The sequence below is a fragment of the Balaenoptera musculus genome, chromosome 20 (genome assembly GCF_009873245.2).
Source record: "Balaenoptera musculus isolate JJ_BM4_2016_0621 chromosome 20, mBalMus1.pri.v3, whole genome shotgun sequence".
NCBI classification, from domain to species: domain Eukaryota; kingdom Metazoa; phylum Chordata; class Mammalia; order Artiodactyla; family Balaenopteridae; genus Balaenoptera; species Balaenoptera musculus.
This window is the reverse complement of record NC_045804.1, coordinates 39,165,613-39,184,273: the sequence shown is the minus strand read 5'-3', so window position 1 is coordinate 39,184,273 and position 18,661 is coordinate 39,165,613. Positions and strand designations below refer to the sequence as shown.

Below are 18,661 nucleotides of genomic sequence, written 5' to 3'. Positions count from 1 at the left end.
TCATTCTCAGTGAGCTAAAGATCTGAGGGAGGGTGGGGTGAGAAAATTCTGAGTCATACTTTCCCTTCCCTACACCTCTAAAAGCAAATGGAGCACTGGGCTCATATCTGCTGGGCTCCTTCAGGAAAAGGGTAATCACCCACTGCGACAGGAAAAACATCAGGATACTCTTGGATCTCTATGCGGGTGCTGGGAGGGCCAGAAAACCGATATTCCCTCCAACAACCTCTCTGATGTGTGTGATTTGTATAAACATTTGTAAGGGATGCCCCATCCCTCCTCCGAGTAAATTTTGTTTTGGTGAAGTTTCACCCCACTTCGTAAAATGGCAAATACTGCTCAAAATATTGTAACCATGTGTATAGAAAATTTACTTTTAAAATTTGTTATTGAGAAAACTAAAAAAAGAAGAAAATGGAAAAATATCTTTGCCTGAAAAGTGAATGTTATAAACAAGTTGCTTGGATTTGAAAGAAAGACTGTGGAGGCACTGATAGGGCTCTATGCTAACACTTGTGGCTCCAATAACCCTCAGTCCCCCTAGTAAGAGTTTCAACATAAAAGTCTGACCAGCCACAATGTGACTGAGCATGGGGCCCCAGCATCAATCTCCCTGTGTCTCATGGAGAACGCTGAATCGGGTATCTATGGACCAAGACATACACGCCATGGCATGCAGCCTCCAACCATACTGTGACTTCAACCTCCTATGCTGGCAGAGGTCACCGACACATGGCTGGCCTAGGCAGTGATCCTCTTTAATATAGTGATTCTCTTTCTCTGAGAGACTGCCCAAACTAACTTATGAGGTCATATGTCCCTTTAACCCACCTCCCTTCTCATTAGCTTGCTCCTTGCTTAGCTTGTTGAAGGAAAAAATGTAAATGTTGCATGAACTGCACGCATGCATGTGTATGTGTGTGTGTGTGACCAGTAGTGGCTCTTGGCATTTCCTATTCTTGGCCAGAGCAAACACAAGAGTTTCACTTTTTTTTTTTTTAATTAAGAAAAAATTTAATGAGTGAAAAAAGGGATGGGGGAGTTGAAAATGTCTTTGTAGTCTAGTGAAGAGTTTCACTTTTAATCTTGAGAAAAATACTAAGAATTAATCATGTTCTGTACTCACTTCCCTCTCATCCCAAACAGACAAACATACAAACAACTGGAAAGGCAACACTCCCTTTCTCCTGACCCTCCAGAAGCTTGAGACCAGGAGGGGGGCATGGGAGAGAGGGGCTGGGGTCAGAAATGAACATGTAGTGGGGGGCAATTATGACCCCAAAGTGGGTGGGAGCTGAGGTCTTTTGCAGGAAAAGTTGAAGAGACCTGGATAATTTGGGGACCAACAGGGATGAAAGGAATAGTAAGCAGGAAGGACCCTGTTCACACAGCAGCTCACGGCATGATCTAGAGACATTGATAATCTTTAAAACAAAATGTTTTAAAGGAGTTGGAGCAAGTTATGCAGAATACACACAATTTACATATGATGCTATTTACATATGGTTTAAGTGTATATAAATGTAAAAAAATGTCATGCATCAATGAGTGACACATATACCTGTAATAAAAGTATACAGAACTACATGGGATACTAACTTAAAATTCAGAAAATTATACTGGTTATCAGGTGAGTAGGGGACGGGCTGGATGGGGGAAGGAAACCAGTGCGGGATACACACAAGTTCTGCTAATAATTTGTCATTTAAGCTGGGTAGTGAATACATAGGTGTTCAATGTATTATTATTTTTGTACTTTCATATACCTTAGCTATTTAACAATGCTTTTAAATATTAAAGAGCCATCCCCTAACCCGAGTCCCCAGAGATGACCACAGGTGATGTCCAGACGTTTCCCTCCACTTTGATTTTCCAGTAACTGGCCAGCATCCCCGTTGTTCCCGTGGGTGGCCCCAGCTCGGCAGAATCCCTTGCTCAGAGGGACCTTGTCCGTTCTGGGCAGGGATATGAATGAGCTTGTGCAGCGAGTTAGACCCACCAGAAACGTTTGTGGTCCTAAGATGACCTTTTTCAAGCCCCTTTCTCATTAGCTCAAAGCTTTGGATACACCCCATCCCCAAAGGGTCTGGTTGGACCTGATCCCTGACCAGATCTTGAGAAGTGAACTAGTAAAGTGAGAGTCCCCGGGCCAGACTGCGGCGGCTAAATCCCCGTCTGCCCCAGGCTCCATAGGCAGCCTCAGTTTCTTCAGCCCGGTCCACTAAGACCTCGAGTTCTTGGGGAGAAGGTGGGAGAGAGAGTGTTTGGATGGGAAGGCTCCAGCGGTCCGTGTGAGCTGGAAGTGATGAGATGGAGAAACATCTATTTAAAAGAATTTTAACTGCTGATTTTGCTTTGCAAATAAATAAATAAATAAAAGAATTTTAAGAGGTCGGAGGAAGACAGGAGCGTGCTTCGGGGAGGGACCTGACTAAATGCTCCAAGGGTCCCCAAAGGCTACTTACACCCCCGGGACCATGGCCTCCAATCAGTGCCCAGGCAGCCAGTTCCTTGCCTCCTTCGCCACGCTGGGCCGCCCCTTTGGCTCCCCGCAAGGTCACCGTGGAGCAGCGGCACGCCACCAGCTCGTGCAAGTCCAGAGAGTCACAGGTGGAGTCCGAGCGAGCACGGAGCCAGACCCTTTGCGAGCGCCCAGAACACGTTTGGTGATACAATCAGGCTGGGTGAACTGAAAACTGACGGTTCTGCACAAGACTTGGGTATGATGAGGTCTGCAGTGGACAGATGAATCAAAAGGACAGTTTCTCTTTTCTTTCACCGAAATTCCATCATGCGAGCCTGGCAGAGTTCTCCCAAGTGACGACACTCTCGGCCAGTCTCCTTTGGAGTCCTTAGCAACAGTCATCACCCTTTCACAAATTCAAGTACCTCTAAAGAAAAGAGGCAGAATCAACTTTCTCCAGTTATGGGGTGGAGATAGAACGAAGGCGAAAGCTTCATTTACCGCATCCCGCTCAGCACAGCGCAGGGCCCAGGAAGGCAATTCAAGCTGGAGTCTAGGAGCACGGAGGCCTTGCAGGGGAGACAGCTGCAGAGTGCACTGAGCCTGGGTAGTCCCAGGAAGGGCTGGAGCAGGGCCGGGGAGGGCTGGGGGATGCGGGCTTGCATTGGGATCCCCTCTACCCCCGCCCACCTGGGTGGGGTAGAGAACTGCAAATCTCAAAAAAATTAAACAAAAAACATAGAAAAGCAACAAAGAAGCCCCCCCTCCCCAAAACAAAACAAAACATCACACCCATATCCACCAAAGGTAACCAGGGCTGTTGTCCTTGAAGGAGTGGGCTTCCCGGTCCACAGAGGCGATACTGCTGGGCTGTCGCTCCGCCTCCAGTGCGGTTCTCCCTGTCACCCCCACTCCCGTGAGGGGTTACCGAGTGTAACTGATACAAGGCCCTCACCCAGAGGGATCAAAACCTTTGCTTTGGAATCGGGAGGAGCACGCTGCAGAGGGGACCCTTGGCAGGTAATGAGTCCCCCATGCTTCTCTGCGCAGGTCCTGAGAAGCTTGGCTTCTTTCCCTCCCCAGGTCCTCACCTGGTTCCCCGACCAGGCTGTGGCACTGCCCTGAGAGATCTGGTTTGTTGATTCTCAGTAGCAACTTCCAACAACAGGCGGGCAGTGGAGGAGCTGGGACGCTTGGAACTCCAGAAGAGCCAGGGAGAGGATAAGGATGAGGTGCACAGCATCAGGGCCTAAATCTTACCAAACCAAGCCTAGTAAAATTTCCCCATGGTTCAGAAGCACGAAGAAGTTTAGAGGAAGCAACTAAGCCAGACACCAAGGCTCCTGAAGATGAAGGCAGTGAGATGGTGGGCCTGGGGCAAATAAGTCAGTGTCCAGTTAATTACAAAAGGTTGTGTTCTGCAAACTGCCTGTAAGCCCCTGGCTTGGAAGGTCAGTCCTCAAACCGTTAACAGCATGGGGCACGGTGGGCGGGCTCCCAGGGTAGACCTCAAAGCCCTGTATCCCCCATCAAGTGGCTAACTAGAGCTCTGGTGTGCTGTGTCTGCAGAGGCTAGGCTGTGGCGATTCCATTCCCCTTCTGCACGTGACTGTCATAAGGAAATTCTTGAGGACTAGTGTAGTAGGGAGGGGATGCCTGACAGTGGGACTTCTGCGTTGGCTCCTCACAGTTCCCAGACCCATGGTGGATCTCCAAAGGGCAGAGCCTCTAGGAGGAGATGGCGGCTGTGGCTAACGTTTGCCTGGCCGTCCTCTATTGGAAGGTGGTGAGGCTATGCCTACCTTGATGGGGAAACAGAAACTGATTCCATTTCAGTCTGTCAGGGGTGGGGATGAGAGTTCTTTTGGCCAGAGAAGCAGGGAAGATAAGCCACTAAGCCTGACAGCTTCCTGTGACAGAAATGTTCATTTAAATGTCACAAGACTCTTCAAGTCTTTTGCTTAAATAAGAAAATGAGCAATCACAAATTTTAGGACCTTCTTGCAAGTGGACAAAGAGTAAAATAAGACGATCCACTTGTGCCCTGATTATGAAACTTCACAGGTGTTTATGCCTATCAGAAAACAAATCAATTTCAGTATTGTCATGACAACAGAACATTAAGTAAACAATGGTTCATAGTTACAGTATCTTTCAAGGCTAATACACAGGTTCACAGGCCAAAGTAACAGTCTCTAAAGACCAAGTGTCTTGGAGGATTCCTTTGCTAGAAAAAAAATCTACAAGGACAATATTTTTTTAAATGTTTTAATTATTTTATTTTTGGCTGTGTTGGGTCTTTGTTGCTATGCATGGGCTTTCTCTAGTTGCAGCGAGCGGGGGCTACTTTTCGTTGCAGTGCGTGGGCTTCTCATTGTGGTGTCTTCTCTTGTTGTGGAGCATGGGCCCTAGGCACAAGGGCTTCAGTAGTTGTGGCATGTGGGCTCAGTAGTTGTGGCTCGCAGGCTCTAGAGCGCAGGCTCAGTAGTTGTTGCACACGGGGTAAGTTGCTCCTCAGGATGTGGGATCTTCCCAGACCAGGGCTCGAACCCGCGTCCCCTGCACTGGCAGGCAGATTCTCAACCACTGTGCCACCAGGGAAGCCCCTACAAGGGCAATTTTATGAAATGCAATACTTTCTGTTTTAATGCACATATAAGGGAGGAGAGAGCATTTTCTCTTATTTTGTTGAGGTAATTTTCAGCAGTAGTTAGGAAGGCCTGCTGTTTTCCACACCAAGCACTAGATTTCCACTGAGAAAGGACTTGGCAGGCCTGAGAAGTGTAAATTTACAATATGCAAAACAAAGGACAGGGTGGGGTGGTGATTATTATCAAATGAATATGGGGGCAAAGGTCTCCACCTGGAGTATGTAGAATTTCAGCCTCTATACCACTAATCTTATCATAGATTTAGTTTCTATGGAAAAAAACTTAGCTATAGCAGGCACTTAAATATTCCACTGATTTTTGAGCTAATTATAGTAAGTCCCCTACATACTAACCTTCAAGTTTTGAACTTTCAAAGATGCGAATGTGCATTCACATGTCCAATCACGTTAGTTCATGTGTCTGTCGTACACTGTCACATGCTGCATCTTCTACAAGTGGTTGTGCTTTTGTGTACTTTACTGTATAGTACTGTATAGAACACAGTAGTACAGTATCTTTATTTCAAGCCCAGGATGTCCAGAAGTAAGTGTAAAAGCAGTGGTGATGTAGCTGGTACTACTGTACTTTTCAAGGTAGAGTACTTTAAGATTAAAAATGTTTTATTTTTTGTGTTTGTTTTTTATGTATCATTTGTGTGAAAAGTATTTAAATCTATTACAGTACAGTACTATATAGCCAATTGTGTTAGTTGGGTACCTCGGCTAACTTTGTTGGACATACGAACAAACTGGACTTACGAACGTGCTCTCAGAATGGAACTCGTTCATGTGTAGGGGACTTACTGTATAATAAAATATTTTTACTTATTTTTTCACATTCACGTATGTAGTTTTTAGTAGTGCTATTTGGGTATTTTTGACAAATAATAAACTGCACATATTTAAAGTGTACAATTTAATAAACTTTGACATGTGAAACCATCACTGCAATCAAGGTAGTGAACATATATACCATTCCCCAAAATGCCTTTTTGCAATCTCTCCCTCCCACTTCTCCATACCCTGCCACCATCCCTAAGAAACAATTGATTGGCTTCCTGTCACTATAGAATAGTTTGCATTTTCTAAACTTTTATACAAATGGAATCAAATATGCACTCTTTTTCACTTTGGCTTCTTTCACTCAGAATAATTATTCTGAGGTTTATTCATGTTGTGGGTACCAATAGTTCTTTCCTTTTTTATTGCTGTACTGTATTTCATTGTATGGATAACTAATATTTGTTTCTGTTGATGGGCATTTGGGCTGTTTCTAGTTTATGATTTTACAAATGAAAGTGTTATGAACATTCATGTACAAGTCTTTGTATGGATATGTTTTCATTTCTCTTGGGTAAATACTTAGGAGGGGAATGACTGGGTCATACAGTAAATGTATAAAAATACCAAACTCTTTCCAAAAATGGTTGTACTTTATGTTCCTACCAGGAGTGTATGAGAGTTCCCTTTCCTCCATATCCTTGCAGACACCTGGTATGGTTAATAATTTTCGCCATTCAAATAGGTGTGTAGTTTTGTTTTTTTTTTTTTAAAGATTTTTTTGATGTGGACCATCTTTTTTAAAGTTTTTATTGAATTTGTTACAACATCGTTTCTGCTCTATGTTTTGGTTTTTTTTTTTTTTTGGCCACGAGGCATGTAGGATCTCAGCCCCCTGACCAGGGATCGAACCTGCACCCCCCCGCACTGGAAGGCGAAGCCCCAACCACTGGACCACCAGGGAAGTCCCAGGTGTGTAGTTTTAATTGGTATTTCCCTAATGACTAATGGTGCTATCTCACTGTAGTTTTTTTTTTAATGATATTTTATTTATTTATTTATTTATTTATTTATTTATTTATTGGCCACACTGCACAGTTTGTGGGATCTTAGTTCTCCAACTAGGGATCGAACCCATGCCCCCTGCAGTGGAAGCTTGAAGCCCTAACCACTGGGAAGCCAGGGAATTCCCTCTTTTACCCATTTTTAAATTGGGTTTTTTGTTTTCTTATTATTGCCTTTCAAGAGTTCTATATAGGAGGATTAGCCAAGATGGCGGAGTAGAAGGACGTGCTCTCACTCCCTCTTGCGAGAGCACCAGAATCACAACTGGTTGCTGGACAATCATCGACAGGAAGACACTGCACTTCACCAAGGAGGATACCCCACGTCCAAGGACAGAGGAGAAGCCACAGTGAGACGGTAGGAGGGGCGCAATCAGAGTAAAATCAAATCCCATAACTGCTGGGTGGGTGACTCACAGACTGGCGAATACTTATACCACAGAAGTCCACCCACTGGAGTGAAGGTTCTGAGCCCCACGTCAGGCTTCCCAACCTGGGGGTCCGGCAACGGGAGGAGGAATTCCTAGAGAATCAGACTTTGAAGCCTAGTGGGAATTGATTGCAGGACTTCGACAGGACTAGGGGAAACAGAGACCCCACTCTTGGAGGGCACACACAAAGCAGTGTCGCATCGGGACCCAGGGGAAGGAGCAGTGACCCTGGGGGAGACTGAACCAGACCTACCTGCTGGTGTTGGGGGGTCTCCTGCAGAGGCAGGGGGTGGCTCTGTTTCACCATGGGGACAAGGACACTGGCAGCAGAGGTTCTGGGAAGTTCTCCTTGGCGTGAGCCCTCCCAGAGTCTGCCATTAACCCCACCAAAGAGCCCAGGTAGGCTCCAGTGTTAGGTTGCCTCAGGCAAAACAATCAACAGGGAGGGAAACCAGCCCCACCCATCAACAGTCAAGTGGATTAAAGTTTTACGGAGCTCTGACCGCCACAGCAACAGTCAGCTCTACCCACCACCAGAGCCTCCCATCAAGCCTCTTAGGTAGCCTCAACCACCAGAGGGCAGACAGCAGAAGCAAGAAAAACTACAATCCTGCAGCCTGTGGACCAAAAACCACAGTTACAGAAAGATAGAGAAGATGAAAAGGCAGAGGGCTATGTACCAGACGAAGGAACAAGAAAAAACCCCAGAAAAACAACTAAATGAAGTGGAGATAGGCAACCTTCCAGAAAAAGAATTCAGAATAATGATAGTGAAGATGATCCAGGACCTCGGAATAAGAATGGAGGCAAATATTGAGAAGATGCAAGAAATGATTAACAAAGACCTAGAAGAATTAAAGAACAAACAAACAGAGATGAACAATACAATAACTGAAATGAAAACTACACTAGAAGGAATCAATAGCAGAATAACTGAGGCAGAAGAACAGATAAGTGACCTGGAAGACAGAATGGTGGAATTCACTGCTGCAGAACAGACTAAAGAAAAAAGAATGAAAAGAAATGAAGACAGCCTAAGAGACCTCTGGGACAACATTAAATGCAACAACATTCACATTATAGGGGTCCCAGAAGGAGAAGAGAGAGAGAAAGGACCAGAGAAAATATTTGAAGAGATTATAGTTGAAAACTTCCCTAACATGGGAAGGAAATAGCCACCCAAGTCCAGGAAGCACAGAGTCCCATACAGGATAAACCCAAGGAGAAACACGCCAAGACACATAGTAATCAAAGTGGCAAAAATTAAAGACAAAGAAAAATTATTGAAAGCAGCAAGGGAAAAACGACAAATAACATACAAGGGAACTCCCATAAGGTTAACAGCTGATTTCTCAGCAGAAACTCTACAAGCCAGAAGGGAGTGGCATGATATACTTAAAGTGATGAAAGGGAAGAACCTACAACCAAGATTACTCTACCTGGCAAGGATCTCATTCAGATTCGATGGAGAAATCAAAAGCTTTACAGACAAGCAAAAGCTAAGAGAATTCAGCACCACCAAACCAGCTCTACAACAAATGCTAAAGGAACTTCTCTAAGTGGGAAACACAAGAGAAGAAAAGGACCTACAAAAACAAACCCAAAACAATTGAGAAAATGGTCATAGGAACATACATATCGATAATTACCTTAAACGTGAATGGATTAAATGCTCCAACCAAAAGACACAGGCTTGCTGAATGGATACAAAAACAAGACCCACATATATGCTGTCTACAAGACACCCACTTTAGACCTAGGGACACATACAGAGTGAAAGTGAGGGGATGGAAAAAGATATTCCATGCAAATGGAAATCAAAAGAAAGCTGGAGTAGCTATACTCATATCAGATAAAATAGACTTTAAAATAAAGAATGTTACAAGAGACAAGGAAGGACACTACATAATGGTCAAGGGATCAATCCAAGAAGAACATATAACAATTATAAATATATATGCACCCAACATAGGAGCACCTCAATACATAAGGCAACTGCTAACAGCTATAAAAGAGGAAATTGACAGTAACACAATAATAGTGGGGGACTTTAAAACCTCACTTACAGCAATGGACAGATCGTCCAAAATGAAAATAAATAAGGAAACAGAAGCTTTAAATGACACAATAGACCAGATAGATTTAATTGGTATTTATAGGACATTCCATCCAAAAACAGCAGATTACATGTTCTTCTCAAGTGCGCACAGAACATTCTCCAGGATAGATCACATCTTGGGTCACAAATCAAGCCTCAGTAAATTTAAGAAAATTGAAATCATATCAAGCATCTTTTCTGACCACAACGCTATGAGATTAGAAATGAATTACAGGGAAAAAGACGTAAAAAACACAAACACATGGAGGCTAGATAATACGTTACTAAATAACCAAGAGATCACTGAAGAAATCAAAGAGGAAATCAAAAAATACCTAGAGACAAATGACAATGAAAACACGACGACCCAAAACCTATGGGATGCAGCAAAAGCAGTTCTAAGAGGGAAGTTTATAGCTATACAAGCCTACCTAAAGAAACAAGAAAAATCTCAAGTAAACAATCTAATCTTACACCTAAAGAAACTAGAGAAAGAAGAACAAACAAAACCCAAAGTTAGCAGAAGGAAAGAAATCATAAAGATCAGAGCGGAAATAAATGAAATAGAAACAAAGAAAACAATAGCAAAGATCAATAAAACTAAAAGCTGGTTCTTTGAGAAGATAAACAAAATTGATAAACCATTAGCCAGACTCATCAAGAAAAAGAGGGAGAGGACTCAAATCAATAAAATCAGAAATGAAAAAGGAGAAGTTACAACAGACACCGCAGAAATACAAAGCATCCTAAGAGACTACTACAAGCAACTCTGTGCCAATAAAATGGACAGCCTGGAAGAAATGGACAAATTCTTAGAAAGGTATAACCTTCCAAGACTGAACCAGGAAGAAGCAGAAAATATGAACAATCACAAGTAATGAAATTGAAACTGTGATTAAAAATCTTCCAACAACAAAAGTCCAGGACCAGATGGCTTCACAGGTGAATTCTATCAAACATATAGAGAAGAGCTAGCACGTATCCTTCTCAAACTCTTCCAAAAAATTGCAGAGGAAGGAACACTCCCAAACTCATTCTATGAGGCCACCATCACCCTGGTATCAAAACCAGACAAAGACACTACAAAAAAAGAAAATTACAGACCAATATCACTGATGAATATAGATGCAAAAATCCTCAACAAAATACTAGCAAACAGAATCCAACAACACATTAAAAGGATCATACACCACGATCAAGTGGGATTTATCCCAGGGATGCAAGGATTCTTCAATATACGCAAATCAATCAATGTGATACACCATATTAACAAATTGAAGGAGAAAAACCATATGATCATCTCAATAGATGCAGAAAAAGCTTTTGACAAAATTCAACACCCATTTATGATAAAAACTCTCCAGAAAGTGGGCATAGAGGGAACTACCTCAACATAATAAAGGCCATATACGACAAACCCACAGCAAACATCATTCTCAATGGTGAAAAACTGTAAGCATTTCTTCTAAGACCAAGAACGAGACAAGGATGTCCACTCTCACCACTATTATTCAACATAATTCTGGAAGTCCTAGCCACGGCAATCAGAGAAGAAAAAGAAATAAAAGGAATACAAATTGGAAAAGAAGAAGTAAAACTGTTACTGTTTGCAGATGACATGATACTATATATAGAGAATCCTAAAACTGCCACCAGAAAACTGCTAGAGCTAATTAATGAATATGGTAAAGTTGCAGGATACGAAATTAATGCACAGAAATCTCTTGCATTCCTATACACTAATGATGAAAAATCTGAAAGAGAAATTATGGAAACACTCCCATTTACCATTGCAACAAAAAGAATAAAATACCTAGGAATAAACCTACCTAGGGAGACAAAAGACATGTATGCAGAAAACTATAAGACACTGATGAAAGAAATTAAAGATGATACCAACAGATGGAGAGATATACCATGTTCTTGGATTGGAAGAATCAACATTGTGAAAATGACTATACTACCCAAAGCAATCTACAGATTCAATGCAATCCCTATCAAATTACCAATGGCATTTTTTACGGAGCTAGAACAAATCATCTTAAAATTTGTATGGAGACACAAAAGACCCCGAATAGCCAAAGCAGTCTTGAGGGAAAAAAACGGAGTTGGAGGAATCAGACTCCCTGACTTCAGACTATACTACAAAGCGACAGTAATCAAGACAATATGGTACTGGCACAAAAACAGAAACATAGATCAATGGAACAAGATAGAAAGCCCAGAGATAAACCCACACACCTATAGTCAACTAATCTATGACAAAGGAGGCAAAGATATATAATGGAGAAAAGACAGTCTCTTCAATAAGTGGTGCTGGGAAAACTGGACAGTTACATGTAAAAGAATGAAATTAGAATACTCCCTAACACCATACACAAAAATAAACTCAAAATGGATTAGAGACCTAAATGTAAGTGTGGACACTATAAAACTCTTAGAGGAAAACATAGGAAGAACACTCTTTGACATAAATCACAGCAAGATCTTTTTTGATCCACCTCCTAGAGTAATGGAAATAAAAACAAAAATAAACAAGTGGGACCTAATGAAACTTCAAAGCTTTTGCACAGCAAAGGAAACCATAAACAAGACCAAAAGACAACCCTCAGAATGGGAGAAAATATGTGCAAACGAATCAACGGACAAAGGATTAATCTCCAAAATATATAAACAGCTCATTCAGCTCAATATTAAAGAAACAAACAACCCAATCCAAAAATGGGCAGAAGACCTAAATAGACATTTCTCCAAAGAAGACATACAGATGGCCACGAAGCACATGAAAAGATGCTCAACATCACTAATTATTAGAGAAATGCAAATCAAAACTACAATGAGGTATCACCTCACACCAGTTAGAATGGGCATCATCAGAAAATCTACAAACAACAAATGCTGGCGAGGGTGTGGAGAAAAGGGAACCCTCTTGCACTGTTGGTGGGAATGTAAATTGATACAGCCACTATGGAGAACAGTATGGAGGTTCCTTAAAAAACTAAAAATAGAATTAACATATGACCCAGCAATCCCACTACTGGGCATATACCCAGAGAAAACCGTAATTCAAAAAGACACATGCACCCGAATGTTCACTGCAGCACTATTTACAATAGCCAGGTCATGGAAGCAACCTAAATGCCCATCAACAGACGAATGGATAAAGAAGTTGTGGTACATATATACAATGGAATATTACTCAGCCATAAAAAGGAACGGAATTGAGTCATTTGTTGAGAAGTGGATGGATCTAGAGACTGTCATACAGAGTGAAGTAAGTCAGAAAGAGAAAAACAAATATCGTATATTAACACATGTATGTGGAACCTAGAAAAATGGTACAGATGAGCCGGTTTGCAGGGCAGAAGTTGAGACACAGATGTAGAGAACAGACATATGGACACCAAGGGGGGAAAACTGCGGTGGTGTGGGGATGGTGGTGTGCTGAATTGGGCGACTGGGATTGACATGTATACACTGATGTGTATAAAATTGATGACTAATAAGAAAAAAAACAAAAGAGTTCTATATATAATCTAGATACAAGTTCTTAATCATATAATCATTTACAAATAGTTTCTTCTGGTCAAGGGCTCATATTTTCATTCTCTTAAGAGTGTCTTTCACTGTTAAAGAAACGTTCTTAAAGTCCAATATATCAATTTTTTTCTTTTATGTATTGTGCATTTAGTGTCAGCTTTAAGAAATGTTTGCTGAACTCAAGGTAAACATTTTCTCCTATGTTTTCCTCTAGAAGTTTTGAAGTTGAGAGACTGAATATACAAATGGACACTGGCCAGACCATATATAAAAACAGAACTCTGACTCACAACCTTGAGTTGTGACACAACTTGACACAACTCTGACTTCCCGACCAGCTTGGGAAGCCTAACCACAGTGCCTGCAGCAGCTGGCCAAAAGTGGTCAGGACTTGCTCAATACCTGCTGGCGTCCTTAACTTTTGCCCCCACTCCAACTCAGGACCAACCGAAGAAAGCCAAATAGGCTCTCCAAACCAGTGACATGAGATGCCCCACTTCCAGTAAGCCCGCTTCCAGCTTCCCTAGATCAACAACCTCAAATCAGAGCATCCCTGAGCCTTCTCTCTCTCTCTTCACTATAAAGCTTCCGCATTCCTCTGCCTGCGCTTGAGTTTCTGCCATCATAAGTGATGGTGGCCGATTCCCTTGATATAGTGAGCTCTGAGAAAATAGCCTCTGATTGTTCTCATTTGGGCAGTCTTCATTAATTTCCACATGATTTTAGGTTTTACATTTAGGTCTATGACACATTTTAAGTATATTTTTGTAAGTGGGGTAAATATGAGGTAAGGTTCATTTCTTTTGTATGTAGATATCCAATGGTTCCAGTCCTATTTGCTGGGACAACTGGACTGCATTTAGGAAATGCTGAAAGCCACCTCAACCTGACAGTCTGGTTGTTCCAAACAAATAGTCAATAATTTGTTTGTTAGTTCCAAACAAATTTTCATATATATATATATATATATATATATATATATATATATATATATATATAGGTGTGTGTATATATATATATAATGTATACATTTCTATTACATAAAAATATAATATATTAAAGTATATGATATATATTTCTTCTTCACAAGATGGGAACTGCACGGACCAGAGGAAGCTAAAGAATCTGTTCCATTGCTATAAGGATAAATTATCAACTCAATCAGATTTGCTGTTTCCAAAAATTGGGCTATAAAATAATCTGAGGCCTTCCCTGGTGGCACAGTGGTTAAGAATCCACCTGCCAATGCAGGGGACACGGGTTCGAGCCCTGGTCTGGGAAGATCCCACATGCCGCGGAGCAACTAAGCCCATGTGCCACAACTACTGAGCCTGCGCTCTAGAGCCCACGAGCCACAACTACTGAGCCTGAGAGCCACAACTACTGAAGCCCGCATGCCTGGAGCCCGTGCTCTGCAACAAGAGAAGCCACTGCAATGAGAAGCCTGCGCACCGCAACAAAGAGTAGCCCCCACTCGCTGCAACTAGAGAAAGCCCGCGCACAGCAACAAAGACCCAACAAAGCCAAAAATAAATAAAATAAATAAATTTATATTAAAAAATAATAACAATAATCTGAGACTGCCCAGGTCTCAGTGAGAGAAAAAAGACAAAGCACCAAGAAAAACAATACACATCAGCACACCCTAGAGACACCCCGAAAGGTTTTCAATTGCCAAGGAGAACCTGGCAGAAACTGTTACCAAAATCACAGCATAAAAATCACCTCTTGACCGTTTCTCTGGTGGCAGTGGGCTTCCACCAGACTTAGCTCTTCAACCTGCCCTGCATACTTAATCTCTGCATGAATCTGGCCTCAAGCGCTGTGGGAATAAATGAAGTGAACAATTTCAGAAGAGTGGCCTCAAACTGTCCATTTTCCCACCTTCCCTATCCTTGTCCTATTCTAATGGTGTATCTTCCTGTTTTTTAGGAGAACATTTCAGGGTAAGAACAGGACAAGTGCTGAGAAGATGAGTCTCAAGATTGATTTGGAGGGACTTCCCTGGTGGCTCAGTGGTTAGGAATCCGCCTGCCAATGCAAGGGACATGGGTTCAAGCCCTGGTCCGGGAAGATCCCACATGCCACGGAGCAACTAAGCCCGTGCACCACAACTACTGAGCCTGCGCTCTAGAGCCCGTGAGCCACAACTACTGAAGACCGCGCGCCTAGAGCCCTTGCTCCGCAACAGGAGAAGCCACCTCAATGAGAAGCCCATATACTGCAACAAAGAGTAGCCCCCGCTCGCCGCAACTAGAGAAAGCCTGCATGCAGCAACAAAGACTCAATGCGGCCAAAAATAAAAATACATAAATTTATTTTTTTTAAAATTGATTTGGAAATGAACTTTGCTGAGTATGTTTTAAATGCAGGAAAAGTCACCCCTGGGAATGAGCAAAGGAGTGGAATGAACCCTAAACTGCAGAAGAAACAGAATGAAAGCATCGTGCATGCAGTGTGTGCTCTGCTGAATTCCGGAGGGGGAATGGTCAAGGCTGAGACTGAGAACAAAGACTATAATTATGACAGTCATGGAGTAGGATTGTATCTGCCTTCAACTTTCAAAGGCTATTTAGATGAGATGCAGCAGGGAGATCTCTTTTTGATTTTTGTGAAATCATGGATGCCAGAGGCCTCTGGTATATGATTTGCTTACCTTGTGCTCCTCTTTGTGCCACAGACATAGAACATGTACTAATGTCATGAATTCTCAGGAAGCACTGGCATTCCCCAAAGGCAGGATTCAGACTCTTACAAATATTAATGATTCCAATTCATTAAGTCCACAGAAATTTCAGGTTCGTGTACAAAATGAAGGTAACATAAAGGTTTTAGCTGCTGCTTTATTTGATAGCACTCACCACCTTCAGTACCAGGAAAAGCTCAACTTTACTAAGTCCACGCGCGTTGAATTTAAGATGTTCTCAACAGAGATGACACAATGCTTTACCCAGGTGTGTTTCTGCATTTGCAAACACTGAGGGAGGGTATGTATTTTTTGGCCTGCATGATGAGACCCATCAAGTCACTGGATGTGAAAAAGAGAAAACAGATCTTGCCACCTTGAGGGCTTCTATTGATCACTATATTAGGAAGTTACCAGCCCATCATTTCTGTACAGAGGCGTGAGATAAAATATGCCACCAAATTCGTTGCAGTACACAAGCAGGGCGCCCTCCATGGATATGTCTGTGCAGTCAGCGTGGAATGATTCTGCTGTGCAGTGTCTGCCAAAGTGCATAATTCCTGGCGGGTGAAGGACAATCGTGTGAGACAGCTAGCCACAAGGAATGGGAATAGAATCAGCAATGATTTTAATGTTTGCTGAGGTGGGAGGAGGTGGGGAAGGAGGAAAGGGAGATATTATTTTAGAATCTGGGGAAAGAGAGGTACCCGCAGAGTTGCAGATGCCTGACATTAATTCCTATAGATACAGTTGGTGGGTCATTGCCCCTCTTTCCCTCTGCCCATCTTGAATATCCTGCATTCAACAAATAGATGCTCTGGCCTAGTAGACCCACTAGAGGTTGGTGCAGAAGGCTGTTTGACCTAGCAATTTCTGTTTTCTCATCCTTTCTTGTGTTCATATTCAAGTCTCTTCTTTCCCTTTCTAATTATGAACTCACATTTACTTATACAGGAAATTCCTTTTTCACATATACCTATGTGTCCTCTTTAATTTACTGTCACTTTTCCTTGCCTCTGCATTCTTGTATGGTTCCCTCATCAAATATTCTCCCTTTCTCATAGCCTCACTTCCATTTTTGAACAAAAACACAATCAAACCTCTCTTTTCTCACTCTTCCTTTCAAAAGCCAACATGTGATGCTAACCATGACTGATAGGCCGAAGAGTAGTGTTGGTGATATGCATGCACCTTGGAAAAGGAAAGCCTGAGATAAAATCAGACAAAAGAAAATCAATCGTAACTTCAAGAAAAGTCCAGAAAAACAAAGTCCATTTCAGGATCTTCTCAGAAATCTATATTCATTGACCTTCACGTCTTCTGGTCATATTTTTTAAAAAATATAAGTACTATATATATAGTGCTTATATTTATTTATATATATATATATCCATATATATATATTTAGAGATATGCCCATGAGTGCTCATAGATTCACTATCTGCAATGGCCCCAAACAGGAAAACAACCAAATTATCTATTGACACAACAATGGATAAGTGTATTATAGTATATTTGCATAATGGAATATTATTCAGCAGTGAAAATGAAATAAGGATAGAGTAGGATCATTAAATAGTTTAGAAATCCCACTAGAGGATTAAAGACAAAGAGGGAATTTTAAGGGAGTTTGGGAGACTGCTGTAAGCTAATGAGCACTCAAGAAAAGAATCCAGTAACTTAGCAACAATCTACACTACCTTGAAGGAAGACCAGGTGCATCCAAGCACCAGGCACACTCAAGCTACAAGTTCTTACAGTCAAAACACAAGACAATAGACATGGGTTTGAATCTTGTTACATTAAGTCAGGGAGTTAATGATCCTTGAAGAGTAGCATTTCTGCATGTAGCCAAGACAGGAATAGATGAAAGGAGAAACTAGGTGAATGGGGACATTATACTGAAACCTGAGATGAATTACCACATTTTAGTATATGTTACCACACTTTTGCTAATATACATACGATTTGAATAGCGCCATGACAGTCCCGGTTAGATCATATAGGGTTCAAGGAGGAGCTAATGATGTAAGCCTGTAACAGGGGCGCGGCAGGCATGAAGTTGTTAGTGTGTGACCTTAGCATGGTGGTTAGAGGTCCCACACCGCTAACAGTCAGTCACAGAGGTCCTGGAGGCAGAGAGTATGGTGAGAGGCGGATCGTGGCCTTCTCCCCAGGGCCCTCCAGGCCCTCCAGCCTCAGGACTGGCAGGTGAGCTGGGGGTCCTGGGGACAGGCTGAGGGTTGTGTCCTGCAGAGCTCCAGAGCCCTCTCCATGGCCGCCCACTGGTCGGGCCTGGGCACTATTGGGAAGACCCAGACCAGGTGCTGGACGAACGCTCCCATGCAGGGTAACTGGCCCGCCCAGGGACCCCCTCTTAGCCAGGGCCTGGGCCTCAGAGGGTGAAAGCTGAGCCTTAGGACCTTGCCCTTTCTCGTCAGAACAGAGAATAACATTTGTTTTGGTGGAGGTTTACAGGAACATTGTGACCTGACCGTGACCTGACCTCAAGAACAAGGGATCTGGGGCTTCCCTGGTGGCGCAGTGGTTAAGAATCCACCTGCCAATGCAGGGGACACGGGGCTCGAGCCCTGGTCCGGGAAGATTCCACGTGCCGCGGAACAACTAAGCCCGTGTGCCACAACTACTGAGTCTGCGCTCTAGAGCCCATGTGCCGCAACTACTGAAGCCCGTGAGCCACAACTACTGAGCCCACGTGCTACAACTACTGAAGCCCATGCACCTAGAGCCCGTGCTCCGCAACAAGAGAAGCCATCGCGATGAGAAGCCTGTGCACCAAAACGATGAGTAGGCCCCCCTCGCCACAACTAGAGAAAGCTCTCGTGCAGCAACGAAGACCCAACGCAGCCAAAAATAAGATAAATAAAAACAAATTTAAAAAGAACAAAGGATCTGACACCAAGAAGTTTGCAACAACTAACCACACC

The 18,661-nt window shown here is 42.6% G+C and overlaps 1 protein-coding gene and 1 pseudogene across 1 annotated transcript in view; one reads left to right on the top strand and one right to left on the bottom strand.

The window, feature by feature from the left end:
* NLE1 (notchless homolog 1) overlaps positions 1 to 18,661 on the bottom strand; it is a 91,852-nt gene that overhangs the window by 71,420 nt on the left and 1,771 nt on the right. The window lies entirely within an intron of this gene.
* Positions 15,351 to 16,470, top strand: LOC118887462 (annotated as a pseudogene).